The 16,532-nt window shown below is 53.2% G+C and overlaps 1 long non-coding RNA gene across 5 annotated transcripts; it reads right to left on the reverse strand.

Annotated features, from left to right (window-relative positions):
- Positions 1-5,054: 5,054 nt before the first annotated feature.
- Positions 5,055-16,190, reverse strand: LOC132385593 (uncharacterized). 5 transcript variants are annotated; one of them, XR_009509206.1, is made up of 5 exons: positions 15,916-16,190; positions 8,714-8,811; positions 7,629-7,879; positions 6,285-6,563; positions 5,055-5,982 (listed from the first exon to the last, which is right to left on the reverse strand). It is a non-coding gene; the product is annotated as an uncharacterized LOC132385593 (long non-coding RNA). The 5 variants fall into 5 exon arrangements; XR_009509202.1 differs by lacking the exon at positions 6,285-6,563; XR_009509204.1 differs by lacking the exons at positions 7,629-7,879; positions 15,916-16,190 and adding an exon at positions 15,202-15,397 and having other exon boundaries at positions 6,285-6,617.
- Positions 16,191-16,532: the final 342 nt, after the last annotated feature.

Consider the following 16,532-nt stretch of genomic DNA (forward strand, 5'->3'; position numbering starts at 1 on the left):
AGGGACACCAGGGGGAGGTGATGGGAGGGAAAGGTAAAGGGCTGGAGAGGAAGGAATCTGATAGGAGAGGGGAGTGGACAGTGGGAGAAAGGGAAGGACGAGGGACACCAGGGGGAGGTGATGGGTGGGGAAGGTAAAGGGCTGGAGAGGAAGGAATCTGATCGGAGAGGAGAGTGAACCGTGGGAGAAAGGGAAGGAGGAGGGACACCAGGGGGAGGTGATGGGTGGGAGAGGTAAAGGGCTGGAGAGGAACGAATCTGATAGGAGAGGAGAGTGGACCGTGGGAGAAAGGGAAGGAGGAGGGACACCAGTGGGAGGTGATGGGTGGGTAAGGTAAAGGGCTGGAGAGGAAGGAATCTGACAGGAGAGGAGAGTGGACCGTGGGAGAGAGGGAAGGAGGAGGGACACCAGGGGGAGGTGATGGGTGGGAAAGGTAAAGGGCTGGAGAGGAAGGAATCTGACAGGAGAGGGGTGTGGACCGTGGGAGAAAGGGGAAGAGGAGGGACACCAGGGGGAGGTGATGGGTGGGAAAGGTAAAGGGCTGGAGAGGAAGGAATCTGACCGGAGAGGAGAGTGGGCCATGGGAGAAAGGGAAGGAGGAGGGACACCAGGGGGAGGTGACGGGTGGGAAAGGTAAAGGGCTGGAGAGGGAGGAATCTGATCGGAGAGGAGAGTGGACCGTGGGAGAAAGGGAAGGAGGAGGGACACCAGAGGGAGGTGATGAGTGGGAAAGGTAAAGGGCTGGAGAGGAAGGAATCTGATCGGAGAGGAGAGTGGACCGTGGGAGAAAGGGAAGGAGGAGGGACACCAGGGGGAGGTGATGGGTGGGAGAGGTAAAGGGCTGGAGAGGAACGAATCTGATAGGAGAGGAGAGTGGACCGTGGGAGAAAGGGAAGGAGGAGGGACACCAGTGGGAGGTGATGGGTGGGTAAGGTAAAGGGCTGGAGAGGAAGGAATCTGACAGGAGAGGAGAGTGGACCGTGGGAGAGAGGGAAGGAGGAGGGACACCAGGGGGAGGTGATGGGTGGGAGAGGTAAAGGTCTGGAGAGGAAGGAATCTGACAGGAGAGCAGAGTGGACCGTGGGAGAGAGGGAAGGAGGAGGGACACCAGGGGGGGTGATGGGTGGGAGAGGTAAAGGGCTGGAGAGGAAGGAATCTGATAGGAGAGGACAGTGGGCCATGGGAGAAAGGGAAGGAGGAGGGACACCAGGGGGAGGTGATGGGTGGGAGAGGTAATGGGCTGGAGAGGAAGGAATCTGATCGGAGAGGAGAGTGGACAGTGGGAGAAAGGGAAGGAGGAGGGACACCAGGGGGAGGTGATGGGTGGGAAAGGTAAAGGGCTGGAGAGGAAGGAATCTGACAGGAGAGGAGAGTGGACCGTGGGAGAGAGGGAAGGAGGAGGGACACCAGGGGGAGGTGATGGGAGGGAAAGGTCAAGGGCTGGAGAGGAAGGAATCTGATCGGAGAGGAGAGTGGACCATGGGAGAAAGGGAAGGAGGAGGGACACCAGGGGGAGGTGATGGGAGGGAAAGGTAAAGGGCTGGAGAGGAAGGAATCTGATAGGAGAGGGGAGTGGACAGTGGGAGAAAGGGAAGGACGAGGGACACCAGGGGGAGGTGATGGGTGGGGAAGGTAAAGGGCTGGAGAGGAAGGAATCTGATCGGAGAGGAGAGTGAACCGTGGGAGAAAGGGAAGGAGGAGGGACACCAGGGGGAGGTGATGGGTGGGAGAGGTTAAGGGCTGGAGAGGAACGAATCTGATAGGAGAGGAGAGTGGACCGTGGGAGAAAGGGAAGGAGGAGGGACACCAGTGGGAGGTGATGGGTGGGCAAGGTAAAGGGCTGGAGAGGAAGGAATCTGACAGGAGAGGAGAGTGGACCGTGGGAGAGAGGGAAGGAGGAGGGACACCAGGGGGAGGTGATGGGTGGGAAAGGTAAAGGGCTGGAGAGGAAGGTATCTGATCGGAGAGGAGAGTGGACCGTGGGAGAAAGGGAAGGAGGAGGGATACCAGGGGGAGGTGATGGGTGGGAGAGGTAAAGGGCTGGAGAGGAACGAATCTGATAGGAGAGGAGAGTGGACCGTGGGAGAAAGGGAAGGAGGAGGGACACCAGTGGGAGGTGATGGGTGGGTAAGGTAAAGGGCTGGAGAGGAAGGAATCTGACAGGAGAGGAGAGTGGACCGTGGGAGAGAGGGAAGGAGGAGGGACACCAGTGGGAGGTGATGGGTGGGAGAGGTAAAGGGCTGGAGAGGACGGAATCTGATAGGAGAGGAGAGTGGACTGTGGGAGAAAGGGAAGGAGGAGGGACACTAGGGGGAGGTGATGGGTGGGAGAGGTAAAGGTCTGGAGAGGAAGGAATCTGACAGGAGAGCAGAGTGGACCGTGGGAGAGAGGGAAGGAGGAGGGACACCAGGGGGGGTGATGGGTGGGAGAGGTAAAGGGCTGGAGAGGAAGGAATCTGATAGGAGAGGACAGTGGGCCATGGGAGAAAGGGAAGGAGGAGGGACACCAGGGGGAGGTGATGGGTGGGAGAGGTAATGGGCTGGAGAGGAAGGAATCTGATCGGAGAGGAGAGTGGACAGTGGGAGAAAGGGAAGGAGGAGGGACACCAGGGGGAGGTGATGGGTGGGAGAGGTAAAGGGCTGGAGAGGAAGGAATCTGACAGGAGAGGAGAGTGGACCGTGGGAGAGAGGGAAGGAGGAGGGACACCTGGGGGAGGTGATGGGTGGGAGAGGTAAAGGGCTGGAGAGGAAGGAATCTGACCGGAGAGGAGAGTGGACCATGGGAGAAATGGAAGGAGGACGGACACCAGGGGGAGGTGATGGGAGGGAAAGGTAAAGGGCTGGAGAGGATGGAATCTGATAGGAGAGGAGAGTGGGCCATGGGAGAAAGGGAAGGAGGAGGGACACCAGGGGGAGTTGATGGGTGGGAGAGGTAAGGGGCTGGACAGGAAGGAATCTGATAGGAGAGGAGAGTGGACCGTGGGAGAAAGGGGAGGAGGAGGGACACCAGTGGGAGGTAATGAGTGGGAGAGGTAAAGGGCTGGAGAGGAAGGAATCTGATCGGAGAGGAGAGTGGACCATGGGAGAAAGGGAAGGAGGAGGGACACCAGGGGGAGGTGATGGGAGGGAAAGGTAAAGGGCTGGAGAGGAAGGAATCTGATCGGAGAGGAGAGTGGACCATGGGAGAAAGGGAAGGAGGAGGGACACCAGGGGGAGGTGATGGGAGGGAAAGGTCAAGGGCTGGAGAGGAAGGAATCTGATCGGAGAGGAGAGTGGAGCATGGGAGAAAGGGAAGGAGGAGGGACACCAGGGGGAGGTGATGGGAGGGAAAGGTAAAGCGCTGGAGAGGAAGGAATCTGATCGGAGAGGAGAGTGGACCATGGGAGAAAGGGAAGGAGGAGGGACACCAGGGGGAGGTGATGGGAGGGAAAGGTCAAGGGCTGGAGAGGAAGGAATCTGATCGGAGAGGAGAGTGGACCATGGGAGAAAGGGAAGGAGGAGGGACACCAGGGGGAGGTGATGGGAGGGAAAGGTAAAGGGCTGGAGAGGAAGGAATCTGATAGGAGAGGGGAGTGGACAGTGGGAGAAAGGGAAGGACGAGGGACACCAGGGGGAGGTGATGGGTGGGGAAGGTAAAGGGCTGGAGAGGAAGGAATCTGATCGGAGAGGAGAGTGAACCGTGGGAGAAAGGGAAGGAGGAGGGACACCAGGGGGAGGTGATGGGTGGGAGAGGTAAAGGGCTGGAGAGGAAGGAATCTGATCGGAGAGGAGAGTGGACCATGGGAGAAAGGGAAGGAGGAGGGACACCAGGGGGAGGTGATGGGAGGGAAAGGTCAAGGGCTGGAGAGGAAGGAATCTGATCGGAGAGGAGAGTGGAGCATGGGAGAAAGGGAAGGAGGAGGGACACCAGGGGGAGGTGATGGGAGGGAAAGTTAAAGGGCTGGAGAGGAAGGAATCTGATCGGAGAGGAGAGTGGACCATGGGAGAAAGGGAAGGAGGAGGGACACCAGGGGGAGGTGATGGGAGGGAAAGGTCAAGGGCTGGAGAGGAAGGAATCTGATCGGAGTGGAGAGTGGACCATGGGAGAAAGGGAAGGAGGAGGGACACCAGGGGGAGGTGATGGGAGGGAAAGGTAAAGGGCTGGAGAGGAAGGAATCTGATAGGAGAGGGGAGTGGACAGTGGGAGAAAGGGAAGGACGAGGGACACCAGGGGGAGGTGATGGGTGGGGAAGGTAAAGGGCTGGAGAGGAAGGAATCTGATCGGAGAGGAGAGTGAACCGTGGGAGAAAGGGAAGGAGGAGGGACACCAGGGGGAGGTGATGGGTGGGAGAGGTAAAGGGCTGGAGAGGAACGAATCTGATAGGAGAGGAGAGTGGACCGTGGGAGAAAGGGAAGGAGGAGGGACACCAGTGGGAGGTGATGGGTGGGTAAGGTAAAGGGCTGGAGAGGAAGGAATCTGACAGGAGAGGAGAGTGGACCGTGGGAGAGAGGGAAGGAGGAGGGACACCAGGGGGAGGTGATGGGTGGGAAAGGTAAAGGGCTGGGGAGAAAGGTATCTTTTAGGAGAGGAGAGTGGGCCGTAGGAGAAAGGGAAGGAGGAGGGGACCCTGGGGGAAGGTGATAGGCAGGTGAGAAGTGGTAAGAGGTCAGAGTGGGGAATAGGTGGGGAGTGGGGAAGGGAAAACTGTTTTTTACTGGGTTTGAGAAATCGATGTTCATGCCATCGGGTTGGAGGCTACCCAGACGGAATATGAGGTGTTGTTTCCCTTACCCTGAGGGTGGCCTCATCCCGGCCCAAGAAGGGGCCATATATCGGCATACCGGAACCGGAAATGGGAACAGGACGTGAGATTTTTGGCCACTGGGAAGGTCCGCTTTAGGCACTGGCTCCCCGTAAAACAACAATAGGATCAGCCGGGTCTGACCACTATCCTTCTCGAGCTGCTGTGTATCACCTCAGACCGCAAAGCAATGGGGCCAGGGCGAAGGACAGGGGACTGAAAATGACCAAGGGGGCAGAGGGCCCTCGTATTTGGAATGATCTGCTTGAAACAATTGCACATCAGAATCGGGTTTAATATCACCTCTGCAGCAGCAGTTCAATGCAGTACATAACGATAAAAACAGTAAATTACAAAAACACTTGAATTAAACCAAAAATGTAAATGAAATCAAATAAGCGTACATATAAAAATTAAAAATAAATCATCGAGATCCGGTTTAACAGTGCTAGGATATGTCATGAAATTTGTTGTTATGCAACGGCACTATATTACAACACAAAATACTGTAATATAAAACTGTGCATCATAGTATATTTATTTATTTAAACATCTATATTCAGTAAGTTGTGCAAAAAGAGAACAAAAAAGTAGTGAGGTGGTGTTCACAGGTTCATTGTCCATTCAGAAATCTGGTGTCAGAGGGGAAGAAGCTGTTCCTGAATCGTTGAGTGTGTGTCTTCAGGCTCCTGTACCTACTCCCTGATGGCAGAGGGGAAGAAGCTGTTCCTGAATCGTTGAGTGTGTGCCTTCAGGCTCCTGTACCTCCTCCCTGATGGCAGAGGGGAGAAGCTGTTCCTGAATCGTTGAGAGTGTGTCTTCAGGCTCCTGTACCTCCTCCCTGATGGCAGAGGGGAAGAAGCTGTTCCTGAATCGTTGAGTGTGTGTCTTCAGGCTCCTGTACCTCCTCCCTGATGGCAGAGGGGAAGAAGCTGTTCCTGAATCGTTGAGTGTGTGCCTTCAGGCTCCTGTGCCTCCTCCCTGATGGCAGAGGGGAAGAAGCTGTTCCTGAATCATTGAGTGTGTGTCTTCAGGCTCCTGTACCCCCTCCCTGATGGCAGAGGGGAAGAAGCTGTTCCTGAATCGTTGAGTGTGTGCCTTCAGGCTCCTGTACCTCCTCCCTGATGGTAGCAATGAGAAGAGGGCACGTCCCTGGGTGGTGGGGGTCCTTAATGATGGACGCTGCCGTTTTGAGACATCACCTTTTGAAGACCAATAGATTTCAATGTCAGAGCAATGTATACAATATGCATCCTGAAATTCTTTTTCTTTACAACAATCCACAAAAACAGAGGACTGCCCCAAGGAATGACATTAAATGTTAAAACCACAAAGACTCCCCACCCACAAGCAACAGCAAGGCAATGACCCCCCCCCCCACCACCACCAGCAAAAAAAAGCATCGGCACCCCCCACCGAGCACTCCAGCATGCAGCAAAGCATTGGTAAAGACACAGACTTGCTGTTCCCCAAAGACTACTCATTCGCCCTGCATTCAACATACCACAGGCTCTGTCCCCCTCCCTAATAAGGGAAAAAGAGATGTCCCCGTTTTCACAGCTAGAGGGGTGACATAACAAAACGACTCGCTGCTTTACGGTGTTAAAATTGTCACGTAGCTTCTTCCAAGGTCTCGTCCTGGATGCTGGGGCAGGCCGATGCCCACGATGGAACTGACTGAGTTTACAAACTTTCTGCCAACACCAGGGAAATCTGCAGGTGCTGGAAATTCAGACAACAACACACACGAAATGCTGGTGGAACACAGCAGGCCAGGCAGCATCTACAGGGAGAAGCAGTGTCGACGTTTCAGGCCAAGACCCTTCGTCAGGACTAACTGAAAGGAAAGATAGCAAGAGATTTGCAAGTAGTGGGGGGAGGGGAGAAATGCGAAATGATAGGAGAAGACCTGGGGGGGGTGGGATGAAGCTAAGAGCTGGAAAGGTGATTGGTGAAAGTGATACAGAGCTGGAGAAGGGAAAGGGTCATAGGATGGGAGGCCTTTGGAGAAAGAAATGGGGAGGGGAGCACCAGAGGGAGATGGAGAACAGGCAGAGTAATGGGCAGAGAGAAAGAAACAAAAAGGAGAGGGGGGAAGCTAAATATATCAGGGATGGGGTAAGGAGGGGAGGAGGGGTATTAATGCAAGTTAGAGAAGTCAATGTTAACGTAAGTTAGAGAAGTCAATGTCAACATAAGTTAGAGAAGTTAATGTTAACTTCTTTCCCCCTCCTTTTTTTTCTCTGATTCTGACTCGACACTTCAGGAACAGCTTCCGACCCTCCACCAACGAATTTCCAAATGGACTGTGAACCCATGGAACACTGCTACCTCAAACACGAGGAAATCTGCAGATGCTGGAAATTCAAGCAACACACACACACAAAACGCTGGTGGAACGCAGCAGGCCAGGCAGCGTCTGTAGGGAGAAGCGTTGTCGACGTTTTGGGCCGAGACCCTTCGTCAGGACTAACCGAAAGCAGAGATAGTAAGGGATTTGAAAGTGGGACGGGGGAGGGGGGGGGGAGACCCGAAATAATAGGAGGAGACAGGAGGGGGAGGGATGAAGCTAAGAGCTGGGAGATTGAGTCTCCTCCTATCATTTCGCATTTCCCCTCCCCCCACTACTTTCAAATCTCTTACTATCTCTTCTTTCCGTTAGTCCTGACGAAGGGTCTTGGCCCGAAACGTCGACAGCGCTTCTCCCTGTAGATGCTGCCTGGCCTGCTGCGCTCCACCAGGATTTTGTGCGCGTTGCAACTCTCTGCAGCTGATTTCGACCCTGTGCAGTAGCTCCCCCATACCAGACGGCGATGCAGCCAGTTAGAATATGCTCCCTATAGCACACCTGTAGAAGTTTCTGATCTCCTCAAACTCCGAATGAAAGACAGCCACGACGTGCCTTCTTTGTAGGTATATCGATAAGTTGGGCCTGGGATTGACCCTCAGAGATGTTGACACCCAGGAATTTGAAATTGCCCACTGTCTCTATTCCTGATCCTTCAGTGAGGACTGGCGGGCGCGCCTCATCTTACAGTACTTAGGCACAACAGGGGTGCCCAAGACTTTTACAGTACTGTAGTAATTTTATGTATCGTGCTGTAATAAAATAAAAAATAAAATAATATAATAAAAAAGAATAAAAAATTTAAAAACTAATTTCATGCCATATGTGAGTGATGATAAACCTGATTCTGATACGGGTCTCTATTGCGAACTGAGAGTGGGAAGGGGGGGCAGGGAGAGGGGGAATCATGGTTGGGAAAAGGGGGAGGGAGGGGGAATCATGGTTGGGAAAAGGGGGAGGGAGAGGGGAATCATGGTTGGGAAAAGGGGGAGGGAGAGGGGAATCATGGTTGGGAAAAGGGGGAGGGAGGGGGAATCATGGTTGGGAAAAGGGGAGGGAGAGGGGAATCATGGTTGGGAAAAGGGGGAGGGAGGGGGAATCATGGTTGGGAAAAGGGGGAGGGAGAGGGGAATCATGGTTGGGAAAAGTGGAAGGGAGAGGGGAATCATGGTTGGGGAAAGGGGAGGGAGAAGGGAATCATGGTTGGGAAAAGGGGAAGGGAGAGGGGGAATCATGGTTGGGGAAAGGGGAGGGAGAAGGGAATCATGGTTGGGAAAAGGGGAGGGAGAGGGGGAATCATGGTTGGGGAAAGGGGAGGGAGAAGGGAATCATGGTTGGGAAAAGGGGAAGGGAGAGGGGGAATCATGGTTGGGGAAAGGGGAGGGAGAAGGGAATCATGGTTGGGAAAAGGGGAGGGAGAGGGAAGCACCAGAGAGAGAGATTCTGTAATGATCAATAAACCGATTGTTTGGAATCAGATGACCTTGCCTGGTGTCTCAGGGCTGGTGTGTCTGCACCCCCACACAGCCCAGGCACTCCTTCTCTGCCCCCTGTCCCACACCCCTCCCGCGGCGCTCCATCCTCACCATTCCCAACATCCTTTGCTCCCGCCAGATTTACAAACTCGCTCTCCGCTCCATGTTGACAAATTTAACACTGTGTGCAGAAGTCTTAGGCATCCTGCCTGAAAAAAAAAACAAATTAAATAACTAGCGCTAAAGGAGCAAAAAAATGAAAAAAAATAATGAGGTAGTGTGAAAACACAAAATGCTGGAGAACTCAGCAGGCCAGACAGCATCTATGGGAGGAGGTAGTGACGACGTTTCAGGCCGAAACCCTTCATCAGGAGTGAAGTAACGTGGGATGGTCGAGGGGGGATAAGAAGTGGGGGGAGGGATGAGGTAGAGAGCTGGGAAGTGATAGGCTGAGGGGAAATGGGGGGGGGAAGGTGGAGAATTATGGGAAATAAAAGAGAGAGAAAGGTACGGCTGGGGGGAGATTGTAGTGGGGGGGGGGGGAAGAGAGAGAGAAAGAGAACCAGACTAAAATTATAGATAGGGATGGGGTAAGGGTGGGGGGCAGGGGTATCAACAGAGGTCAGTGAGTTGAATGTTCATGTCGGCAGGTGGGAGGCTACCTAGGCGGGAGATAAGGTATTGCTCCATCGACCTGCGCGTGGCCTCATCTTGACGGTAGAGGAGGCCGTGGACAGACATGTCGGAGTGAGAGTGGTATGTGGAATTAAGTGTGGCCACAGGGAGATCCCGCCACTGCTGGAGGACCGAGCGTCGGTGTTCGGCAAAACGGTCTCCCAGTCTGCGGCGGGTCTCCCCAACGTATAAATGGCCACATCGGGAGCACCGGATACAGTATATCACCCCAGTTGACTCGCAGGTGAAGTGGTGCCTCACCTGAAAGGACTGTCGGGAGCCTGGGATGGTGGTGAGGGAAGAAGTGTGGGGGCAGGTGTAGCACTTCTTCCGTTTGCAGGGATGAATGCCCGGAGGGAGGTCAGTGAGGGGGATGGGGGGGACGAATGGACAAGGGAGCCGAGAGTGGGGGGGGAGGGGAAGATGTGTCTGGTGGTGGGATCACGTAGGAGGTGGCAGAAGTTACGGAGGATTATGCATTGGATCTGCAGGCTGGTAGGGTGATAGGTGAGGACCAGGCGGTCTCTATCCCTGGTGGGCTGGCAGGGGGATGGGGTGAGGGCAGAGGTGCATGAAATACAGGAGACGCGATGGAGGGCAGAGTTGATAGTGGACGAAGGGAAGTCCCTGTCTTTAAAAAAGGAAGACATCTCCTTTGTCCTCGAATGAAAGGCCTCATCCTGAGAGCAGATGCGGTGGAGACGGAGGAATTGAGAGAAAGGGATAGCATTTTTGCAGGAGGAGGAATAGTCTAGGTAGCTGTGGGAGTCTGTAGGTTTGTAGTAGATGTCAGTGGATAGGTTGTCTCCAGATATAGAAACAGAAAGATCTAGAAAAGGGAGGGAGGTGTCGGAAATAGACCAGGTGAATTTGAGGGCGGGGTGAAAGTTGGAGGTGAAGTTAATGAAGTCGACGAGCTCAGCATGTGTGCAGGAAGCAGCGCCGATGCAGTCATCGATATAACGTAAGAAAAGAGGAGGACAGATACCGGTGTAGGCTTGGAACATAGATTGCTGCACATGGCCGACAAAAAGTCAGGCATAGCTAGGACCCATGCGGGTGCCCCTGGCTACACCTTTAGTTTGGAGGAAGTGGGAGGAGCCAAAGGAGAAATTGTTAAGGGTGGGGACTAATTCCACGAGGCGGAGAAGAGTGGTGGTAGAGGGTGACTGGCTGGGTCTGGAATCCAGGAAGAAACGGAGAGCTTGGAGACCTTCCTGGTGGGGGATAGAGGTATATAGGGACTGGACGTCCATGGTGAAAATGAGGCGGTGGGGGCCAGGGAACTTGAAATCCTTGAAGAGATGTAAAGCATGAGAAGTATCATGGACATAGGTGGGAAGGGATTGAACAAGGGTGGATAAAACAGTCGAGATAGGCAGAAATGAGTTCGGTGAGGCAGGAGCAAGCAGAGACAATGGGTCTGTCTGGACAGGCAGGTTTGTGAATCTTAGGTAGGAGGTAGAAACGGGAAGAGCGGGGTGTGGGAACTATGAGGTTGGTGGCCGTGGATGGGAGACCTCCCGAGCTGATGAGATTGGAAATGGTTTGTGAGGTAGTGTAGATGTGTTTGTTGCAGACAAACAGGATCCTCGGTGCCCGTGCTCTTGTGCCGGTATACAGTCCCCCCACCGAACACGGGTTCACTCTGATGTCAGCATCAGAATCAGGTTTAAAATCACCGGGAAATGCCGCGATGTTTTGACTCAGCAGTACATTGCAATACATAATTGTTAAAAAACAACTATATATTTACCATAATTTATCAAAAGTTACGTAAATAATGAAAAACGAAAGCAAAAGTAGTGAAGTAGTGTTCGTGGGTTCATAATCCATTCAGAAATCTGATGGCAGAGGGGAAGAAGCTGTTCCTGAATCATTGAGTGTGTGTCTTCAGGCTCCTGTACCTCCTCCCTGATGGCTGAGGGGAAGGAGCTGTTCCCGAATCGCTGAGTGTGTGTCTTCAGGCTCCTGTACCTCCTCCCTGATGGCAGTGGGGAAGAAACTGTTCTTGAATCGTTGAGTGTGTGTCTTCAGGCTCCTGTATCTCCTCCCTGATGGCGGAGGGGAAGAAGCTGTTCTTGAATCGTTGAGTGTGTGTCTTCAGGCTCCTTTACCTCCTCCCCGATGGCAGAGGGGAAGAAACTGTTCTTGAATCGTTGAGTGTGTGTCTTCAGGCTCCTGTACCTCCTCCCTGATGACAGAGGGGAAGAAGCTGTTCCTGAATCGTTGAGTGTGTGTCTTCAGGCTCCTGTATCTCCTCCCTGATGGCAGAGGGGAAGAAGCTGTTCCTGAATCGTTGAGTGTGTGTCTTCAGGCTCCTTTACCTCCTCCCCGATGGCAGAGGGGAAGAAACTGTTCCTGAATCGTTGAGTGTGTGTCTTCAGGCTCCTCTACCTCCTCCCTGATGGCAGAGGGGAAGAAGCTGCTCCTGAATCGCTGAGTGTGTGTCTTCAGGCTCCTGTACCCCCTCCCTGATGGCAGAGGGGAAGAAGCTGTTCCTGAATCGCTGAGTGTATGTCTTCAGGCTCTTGTACCTCGCCCCTGATGGCAGAGGGGAAGAAGCTGTTCCTGAATCACTGAGTGTGTGTCTTCAGGCTCCTGTACCTCCTCCCTGATGGCGGAGGGGAAGAAGCTGTTCCTGAGTTGCTGAGTGTGTGTCTTCAGGCTCCTGTACCTCCTCCCCGATGGCAGAGGGGAAGAAGCTGTTCCTGAATCGTTGAGTGTGTGTCTTCAGGCTCCTGTACCTCCTCCCTGATGGCAGAGTGGAAGAAGCTGTTCCTGAATCGTTGAGTGTGTGTCTTCAGGCTCCTGTACCTCCCCCCTGATGGCAGAGGGGGAAAAGCTGTTCCTGAATCGTTGGGTGTGTGTCTTCAGGCTCCTGTACCTCCTCCCTGATGGCAGAGGGGAAGAAGCTGTTCCTGAATCATTAGTCGCTCTGATACTAGACGCACGTTGGAACTTCTGAAATCGGCGTCGGCTATGGAGAACGAGGGCGCGTCCTGGGTGACAGTGGGGGTTCTTCACGATGGGCCCTTTTTTTTCAGGCAGTGCCTTTTGGAGGCGTCCTGGATCGCCTCTGGCTTAAGAAATTCCTCCTCACCTCTGTTCCTCAACTCTATTCTGAGGAGGTGTCCTCTGGTCCTAGACTCCCCCACTATAGGAAACATCCTCTCCACATCCACTCTATCTGTGTCCTCTGGTCCTAGACTCCCCCACTATAGGAAACATCCTCTCCACATCCACTCTATCTGTGCACTCTGGTCATAGACTCCCCCAATATAGGAAACATCCTCTCCACATCCACTCTATCTGTGTCCTCTGGTCCTAGACTCCCCCACTATAGGAAACATCCTCTCCACATCCACTCTATCTGTGTCCTCTGGTCCTAGACTCCCTCACTATAGGAAACATCCTCTCCACATCCACTCTATCTGTGTCCTCTGGTCCTAGACTCCCCCACTATAGGAAACATCCTCTCCACATCCACTCTATCTGTGTCCTCTGGTCCTAGACTCCCCCACTATAGGAAACATCCTCTCCACATCCACTCTATCTGTGTCCTCTCGTCCTAGACCCCCCACACTATAGGAAACATCCTCTCCACATCCACTCTATCTGTGTCCTCTGGTCCTAGACTCCCCCACTATAGGAAACATCCTCTCCACATCCACTCTATCTGTGTCCTCTCGTCCTAGACCCCCCCCACTATAGGAAACATCCTCTCCACATCCACTCTATCTGTGTCCTCTGGTCCTAGACTCCCCACTATAGGAAACATCCTCTCCACATCCACTCTATCTGTGTCCTCTGGTCCTAGACTCCCCCACTATAGGAAACATCCTCTCCACATCCACTCTATCTGTGTCCTCTCGTCCTAGACCCCCCCCACTATAGGAAACATCCTCTCCACATCCACTCTATCTGTGTCCTCTGGTACTAGACTCCCCCACTATAGGAAACATCCTCTCCACATCCACTCTATCTGTGTCCTCTGGTCCTAGACTCCCCCACTATAGGAAACATCCTCTCCACATCCACTCTATCTGTGTCCTCTGGTCCTAGACTCCCCCACTATAGGAAACATCCTCTCCACATCCACTCTATCTGTGTCCTCTGGTCCTAGACTCCCCCACGACAGGAAACATCCTCTCCACATCCACTCTATCTGTGCCCTCTGGTCCTAGACTCCCCCACTACAGGAAACATCCTCTCCACATCCACTCTATCTGTCTCCTCTGGTCTTAGACTCCCCCACTACAGGAAACATCCTCTCCACATCCACTATATCTGTGTCCTCTGGTCCTAGACTCCCCCACTATAGGAAACATCCTCTCCACATCCACTCTATCTGTGTCCTCTGGTCCTAGACTCTCCCACTATAGGAAACATCCTCTCCACATCCACTCTATCTGTGTCCTCTGTTCCTAGACTCCCCCACTACAGGAAAGATCCTCTCCACATCCACTCTATCTGTGCCCTCTGGTCCTAGACTCCCCCACTATAGGAAACATCCTCTCCACATCCACTCTATCTGTCCTCTGATCCTAGACTCCCCCATGATAGGAAATATCCTCTCCACATCCACTCTATCTGTCTCCTCTGGTCCTAGACTCCCCAGTACAGGAAACATCCTCTCCACATCCACTCCATCTGTGTCCTCTGGTCCTAGACTCCCCCACTATGGGAAACATCCTCTCCACATCCACTCTATCCGTCTCCTCTGGTCCTAGACTCCCCAGTACAGGAAACATCCTCTCCACATCCACTCCATCTGTGTCCTCTGGTCCTAGACTCCCCCACTATGGGAAACATCCTCTCCACATCCACTCTATCCGTCTCCTCTGGTCCTAGACTCCCCAGTACAGGAAACATCCTCTCCACATCCACTTGAAAGGATTCAATGAGATGTAACCACCACCCCCACATGCACATTCTCCTAAACACCTTATTAGAAAACTAGAAAACAGATTATTATCTGAATGGTGGCCGATTAGGAAAAGGGGAGGTGCAACGAGACCTGGGTGTCATTGTACACCAGTCATTGAAGGTGGGCATGCAGGTACAGCAGGCAGTGAAAAAGGCAAATGGTATGTTGGCATTCATAGTAAAAGGATTTGAGTACAGGAGCAGGGAGGTTCTACTGCAGTTGTACAAGGCCTTGGTGAGACCGGACCTAGAGTATTGTGTGCAGTTTTGGTCCCCTAATCTGAGGAAAGACATTCTTGCCATAGAGGGAGTACAGAGAAGGTTCACCAGATTGATTCCTGGAATGGCAGGACTTTCATATGAAGAAAGACTGGATCGACTAAGCTTATACTCACTGGAATTTAGAAGATTGAGGGGGGATCTTAAAGAAACTTATAAAATTCGAAAGGGATTGGGCAGGCTAGATGCAGGAAAATTGTTCCCGATGTTGGGGGAGTCCAGAACGAGGGGTCACAGTTTAAGGATAAAGGGGAAACCTTTTAGGAGCAAGATGAGGAAAAACTTCTTCGCACAGAGAGTGGTGAATCTGTGAAATTCTCTGCCACAGGAAATAGTTGAGGCCGGTTCATTGACTATATTTAAGAGGAAGTTAGGTATGGCCCTTGTGGCTAAAGGGATCAGGGGTACGGAGAGAAAGCAGGTACAGGGTTCTGAATTGGATGATCAGCCATGATCATACTGAATGGTGGTGCAGGCTTGAGGGGCCGAATGGCCTACCCCTGCACCTGTTTATGTTTCTAAATATATAGAACTTATAGAAGTATATATATACTTCCCATATAGTACAGAGGCTATTCCGCCCTTCGAATCGCTGCTAGCCCTCAGAAGAGTCCCATCAACCCTCCCTACCCCACGTTTACCTCTTTCACACGCCGCCTACCCGACACGCCACACACCTTCCCCCCTACACACACTCAGAGATCAGCCAGACCTACCAGTCTGCGGGGTGGTGGACCAGCCAGGCAAGGGCAGAGAGCATGCAGACTCCACGTCGGCAGCAACTCGGGACCCCCGGGGTGTGGTGGGGGGGCACCCTGCGGCCGTCAGGCAGCGGCTGCATTTAAGCCCACCCCCTCCCTCCGCCCGGGGCCAGCCCAGAATAATTTTTTTCTCTCTCTGTGTTTTGTTTGGCATTACCAGGAACTGGGAGTCATCCAGAATCCCGTCAGCCACCGTTGCATCCTAGATAAACCCTCCTATGGCGAGGTTGCGAGTGGAGACGAGATTTGTCCACGTCGGCACTGCGCAACATGGATCCTCTGCTGGTACGGTGCGTGAAATCTGGGGAGGATTTCTTTTTTTTAATCCCCCCCACCTCTCGTTTCGGGCCGTGTCACCCTGGGGTGGGGAAGAAAGTGGGGACGATCTGACTCGCCCGGGACCGACTGCTGACCCGGAGCCGCCTTTTGCCCCCCCCCCCCACCCCGCTCCGGGGGTCGATTAACGATTTAATTTTCGCATTACAGACCTGCTTTGCAGAGCCAGAGGGAGACGGAATCTGCAACCCGGGGGTGGGGAGTGCAATCGGTGTCCGCTCTGGCTATCAGGCGCTAACTCCCCGTTTTGACAGCAAATTATGCTTCCCCCCCCTCTTTTGGGGGGTGCGTGTGTGTGTTTTAACTAAAACGTAGAGTTAAGGGAAGGTTTACCTGCGCCGTTTCACATACATGGACGTCTCTCAAACGTTACGCTGTGCCTGCCTCGCTGGCGTTTTGCTGCTGGCTGTCGAAATAATCTGAGAGCCGTGTGCGTTTTTGCTTTAATGTCAAAAAATCCCAACTTTTCGTCTTCAGGAAATGATCTGCCGCTCCGGGGGGGCTCCTGCCGTGCGAGGATCTCGAACCCCAAGTTCTCCCAAGTCAAAGCTTCTGTCGTACACTTCGGCTTTGTATACTATGTGGTCAGTGCATGACAGAACTTTGCTTTGGAAAGGGCCCCGACCACCCACCCCCCCAAAAAAAGAGAAATCCCCCCCCCCCCACTCGAGCAGGCTGGCGGCGGCAGGACCGACCGTGTGCTGCTTCTCGTCGACTTTCAACATCTGGTCTAAAAGTTTCAACTTTCTTGGCAAAAGTTTTGTTCTTGGTCGTGTTTGCGTGCGCGTAGATATATATTCCCCCCCCCCCCCCGGAAGGTAAGTCGTGAACGAGTATCCGACAGCCTCTTTTGATTTGTGTGTGTGTGTATATATATTAAAAAACAAAAAAGGCTGGGGTTTTAAAGATCGAGCGAGTGTGTATGTTTGCCCTCCCCCGCCCTCCGCAGT

Source organism: Hypanus sabinus, assembly GCF_030144855.1.
Source record: "Hypanus sabinus isolate sHypSab1 chromosome X1 unlocalized genomic scaffold, sHypSab1.hap1 SUPER_X1_unloc_12, whole genome shotgun sequence".
NCBI lineage: Eukaryota > Metazoa > Chordata > Chondrichthyes > Myliobatiformes > Dasyatidae > Hypanus > Hypanus sabinus.